Source organism: Mus pahari, chromosome X (genome assembly GCF_900095145.1).
Source record: "Mus pahari chromosome X, PAHARI_EIJ_v1.1, whole genome shotgun sequence".
NCBI lineage: Eukaryota > Metazoa > Chordata > Mammalia > Rodentia > Muridae > Mus > Mus pahari.
This window is the reverse complement of record NC_034613.1, coordinates 112,603,496-112,609,013: the sequence shown is the minus strand read 5'-3', so window position 1 is coordinate 112,609,013 and position 5,518 is coordinate 112,603,496.

The following is a 5,518-nucleotide window of genomic DNA, read 5'->3' as shown; positions in this document are numbered from 1 at the left end:
ATCTAGTGACTTCTATTTGTGATTGGATTACCTCACTAAGGATGATATCCTCCAGATACATCCATTTGCCCAAGAATTTCATAAATTCATTGTTTTTAATAGCTGAGTAGTACTCCATTGTGTAAATGTACCACAGTTTCTGTATCCATTCCTCTATTGAGGGACATCTGGGTTCTTTCCAGCTNCTGGCTATTATAAATAAGGCTGCTATGAACATAGTGGAGCATGTGTCCTTATTACCAGTTGGAAGATCTTCTGGGTATATGCCCAGAAGAGGTATTGTCATTCACATTTCAAATGCTATCCTGAATCTCCCCTTTACCCTACCCCACCCTGCTTCCCTACCCACCCACTCCCAGTTCTTGGCCCTGGCTTTCCCCTCTATCGGGCATATAAAGTTTGCAAGACCAAGGGGCTTCTCTTCCCATTGATGACTGAATACGCCATCTTCTGCTACATATGCAGCTAGAGACATGAGCTCAGGGGGTACTGGTTAGTTCATATTGTTGTTCCACCTATAGGGTTGCAGCCCCCTTCAGCTCCTTGGGTACTTTCTCTAGCTTCTCCATTGGGGGCCCTGTGTTCCATCCAGTAGCTGACTGTGTGCATCCACTTATGTGTTTGTCAGGCACTGGCGTAGCCTCACAAGAGGCCACTATATCAGGGTCCCTTCAGCAGAATCTTGCTGACCTGTGTATTAGTATCAGGGTTTGGTGGCTGATGATGGGATGGATCCCTGGATAGGGTAGTCTCTGGATAGTTGGTCCTTTAAATTAGGTTTAAATTTTGTCTCCAGCAGAACCTTTCTGGCATGTGCAATAGTGTCTGGGTTTGGTAGCTGATGATGGGATGGATCCCTGGGTGTGGTAGTCTCTGGATAGTTCATCCTTTCATCTTAACTCCAAACTTTGTCTCTTTAACTCCTTTTATGGGTATTTTGTTCCCTATTCTAAGGAGGAATGAAATATCCACCCATTGGTCTTCCTTCTTTTTGGTTTTCTTCTGTTTTTCAAATTTTATCTTGGGTATTCTAAGTTTCTGGGCTAATATCCACTTATCAGTGAGTGCATATCTAGTGATTTATTTGAGATTGGGTTACCTCACTAAGGATGATATCCTCCAGATACATCCATTTGCCCAAGAATTTCATAAATTCATTGTTTTTAATAACTGAGTAGTACTTCATTTTGTAAATGTACCACATTTTCTGTATCCACTCCTCTATTGAGGGGCATCTGGGTTCTTTCCAGCTTCTGGCTATTATAAATAAGACTGCTATGAACATAATGGAGCATGTGTCCTTATTACCAGTTAGAACATCTTCTGGGTATATGCCCAGGAGAGGTATTGCTGGATCCTCCGGTAGTACTATGCCCAGTATTCTGAGGAACTGCCAGACCGATTTCCAAAGTGGTTGTGCAATCTTGCAATCCCACCAGCAATGGAGGAGTGTTCCTCTTTCTCCACAACCTCCCCAGCATCTGCTGTCACCTGAATTATTGATCTTAGCCATTCTGAATGTTGTGAGATGGAATCTCAGGGTTGTTTTGACTTGCATTTCCCTGATGACTAAGGATGTTGAACATTTTTTCAGGTTTTTCTCAGCCATTCGGTATCCCTCAGTTGAGAATTCTTTGTTTAGCTCAGTACCCCATTTTTTAATTGGGTTATTTTATTTTCTGGAGTCCAGCTTCTTGAGCTCTTTGTATATATTGGATATAAGTCCTCTATGAGGCCAACACACCCCTTATAATCTTATTTTTGCTTGTCTTCTGTTTTGGCAAACAGAGGCTCACAGGCCTGTTCATCAATAGAGAAAACTCCTTGACACCAAATTTGCTTTGGAAAATCTGTTTTTCACCTTTTACAATATTTTAAGAGGAGGCACACATTAGCATTGGTTTGTTGAGCTATAATCCTTTTTAACCGGGCCAGGTTCAACAAAAGGGTAAAAGGGAGATACTTTTTGCTCTTTCAATTTCAGTGATTATACAACCATTTCTATTGTCTGCTTTTGAATTTAACAAACATTGTAGCTACAGCCGTAATTACTACATTTTGTTTTTGTTCTACTGAACCATTTTTTTTATTGAAGAATGCCAAGCACAGGCAAGATTACATACAAACATCAAATTTAAATAAAATAACTCCAGAATTCAGAAGACAAAAGAAAAAACATTAATAATGGAAAAATAATGCAACTGATTTCTCCCTTGGCATTTGCATTTTGCCACTCGCATTCACATTCTCAAGTCATGCCAAAGTTGTTATTGTTGTGCATGTGTTAATATGAGAGCTACTTGATTTCCCAATGAAAGATTTTAATGATCCACTTTTATTCTGTTTCATTACAAGGAGAATTAAGAGCATTTTGTGTGTGTGTGTGTGTGTGTGTGTGTGTGTGTGTGTGCTCTCGTAATTTCCTCTTCTGGTTTTTTAAATTCAATTGCCAAAAACATTTGTGGGATGTTCTTTTCTGACATCAATTAGACTGGGACTGGACCACGTTTGCAAGGATAGTGGCTTCAGTTTTTCTATTTAGTTTAGAAGACCCCAAAGGTGTTTTTGTGAGGTTAGTGATGACTTAAACCTTATATGGTACCTGATAACGATCATTTCTCAATTATAACATGTCAAATGATACATAAGTACTCCACACACTGTGCTTCATTTGAAGGAGGGGTGAACTTATGAAGTAGATGTTCTTACTATGTCTGAAGATGGAGAAACTGGAGGTTAAGAAGACAGCTTTGTAGTTAATGTCTTGACCTTATAAGCAAGAGGACTTGAGCTTCAGCCCTAGAACCCTCACAAGAAAGCTAAGGATGGTAGTAAGCACATATACTCAAAGCACTGGGAAGGCAGAGCCAGATGGATTGCTGTGATTCTCTTGTCTATCAGCCTAGCTAAACACATGAGCCCCAGATCTTACTGAGAGACTCTATTTCAAAAAAACCAAGACTCTCATGGAGCAACATGTGAGGTTGATCTCTGGCCTTCAAGTGCATGAACACACAAATCCATGCACTACCTCACCTTCACATTCAACCCCCACAAAAATAAGCAGAAACACAGAACCATGCACATACCTACACCTACTCCATCTCCACAAATCCTCACATGGCACTAAGTTTTAAGGAGGTACAGTGATTTATGCAAGATCACAACCAATAAATAATGGAGCCATAGTTCAGATTCTGATTGGATGCCAATTATTTTCTCCTTAACTACTTTGTAACACTGCAAACATGAACGAGAAAAAAGCAAAAGAATATGTCTTAGGAGCAAATCCACAAGTGGATCATACAAATACACATTTTAGACAGGAGTATTAGTCAACATCTCTTCCTGACTGTGCACTCAGATGGGTGGTACTCAGCTGTATAAACAGAGGGATTCAACTTCTGACTTGACATTCTTAAGTAATTCAGGCAAGAAACTCCTTCCATAGCTTTATAATATTGCATTCACCAACCACTGAGAGCAAAATAAGGCACAATATGACTCTCATTGATTAAATACTCTATACAAACTGAGATGTGATAAAGAATGTAGAGTGCTAATGTTTACATTTGGATATCTAAAACAGGTGTTTGAGTGTACAAATGCCTACTGCAGAGCCCTGTGAGAGACTGTTATTGGTTCTGCATGTCTGAAATTGGAATATGATTACGGGTTATATGTTCATAGGTTCATTCATGGAAGCATTTGTATGGTGTCGGGTAGCAAAAATAGAAGCAAAAGGCAGTAATGGGAACACGTCTTAGAGAAGACATAAAACACAGGGAGGATTGATCGATTTTGGTAAAACACATTCATGTTAGAGTATTAAGACATCAAGAAAGGTCAAAACAGGCTTCAAGTTTAAGGACAGAGAACAGAAAATAGCTCTTTTCTTCTGATAAGGTACAGAGATGGGAAGACTTGAGAAAGGATAATTATATTTTGAGAAGGGCAAAGAAGACAAGGTAGGAGCAAAATACTGATTTGTTTTCCTCAAGTGATGGAGGGGCTATACTCTAAGTTTACTTTGTGTGCATGCTTTGTTGTCTTCCTGGCCCTGTAGGTGATTAGAGAGGCTCTGTAGCATACTAAGGAAGACTGTCTAGGCAAGACTGCAGAAGGAGATGGCAGAAGGAATGTCTGATCAAGCACACCGTCTCAGCCAAAATTGTAGTTCTGTCATTTATTAGTTGTGGGGCCTTGGGAAAATTACATGTTGTGACCTCATTTTCTTAAGTATAAAATGGGAATTCCAATGGTATTTAAGTCATAGGACTATTATGAAAATTAAAATGATGCATACTAATTATGTAATGCAGGTTCAAGTACACAGTAAGAATTTAATTTTTTTGTTTCTATTTTGTGTGTTTAGTGTAATGATACCTATGGTTCTGTATCTTTGTTGGCCACAGTAGTGTATTTTGATAGTGATTCTTCGAGCTTGAGTTTGGACCGCATGCTTACTGTCAAATGTACTTTTTAATTTTTTTTTTTTCTGGGGGTGGGGGAATGTCAGTGAATGTTTTTTGTTTTTTGTTTTTTTTTTTTTACCAAGAGTGTGAGAACACAAAAGACTGGAAAAGGATTTGCCTGTTAATGTGGAGATTTTCAGGTCAGAAAATCCTATGAGTATTGCATGGTTGCTATTTTGTTTTTCTCAGCACTCACTCCTAGCAAAATATCCAAACTCCAATTTTCCTTCCAAATCCAAGCAAAGGCCAAGAACTATTTTCCTTGCACATTTAGCACTACTTAGAGGGGGAAATCTAGGAAGTGGGCAGCAGGGATATAGAAAGACAGGACATGCTGAGCCTAAAATCCTGGCAGAGATCCAGGATGGCACTGATGACTTCAGCACTGGAGAAAAACTCCAGTTTCTCTCACTGTTTGATGGCTTTTTGGATGGTTGAAAAATAAAACTCAATCTGTCATGTAACTAACTGAATTCCTTTTTACTGCTTAATTCTACTATCTGCGAAAACCAAGTTCCTTTTAGTAATTTTAATGTTCATTCCAGATGTTGGTTTGGCAAACAGATAATTTCCTCTGGAGTGGAGGACCAATGGAAAGCGTGAGAACAAAATGGAAGTCTGATATGTGTCCTAATTAGTCAACTCAGGAATCTTAGTGTGATCTCTTTATATCAATTGTGACATTAAAAATGTATATGAACTCATATATGAAGTTGCCTGAAACAATTGAATGAGAGGCTAAGAAATTAGGTTAACTCTTTCATTTTATGGTTCATAGGCACAAAGTCTAATGAATGTATAATTTTTTTATTATTTTCTTTAATTACATTTCAAATGCTATCCCGAAAGTTTCCCATACCCTCCCCCTGCACCTGTTCCCCTACCCACCCACTCCCACTTCTTGGACCTGGCCTTCCCCTGTGCTGGGTCATATAAAGTTTGCAAGACCAAGGGACCTCTCTTCCCAATGATGGCCAATTAGGCCATCTTCTGCTACATAGGCAGCTAGAGACACGAGCTCAGGGGGTACTGGTTAGTTCATA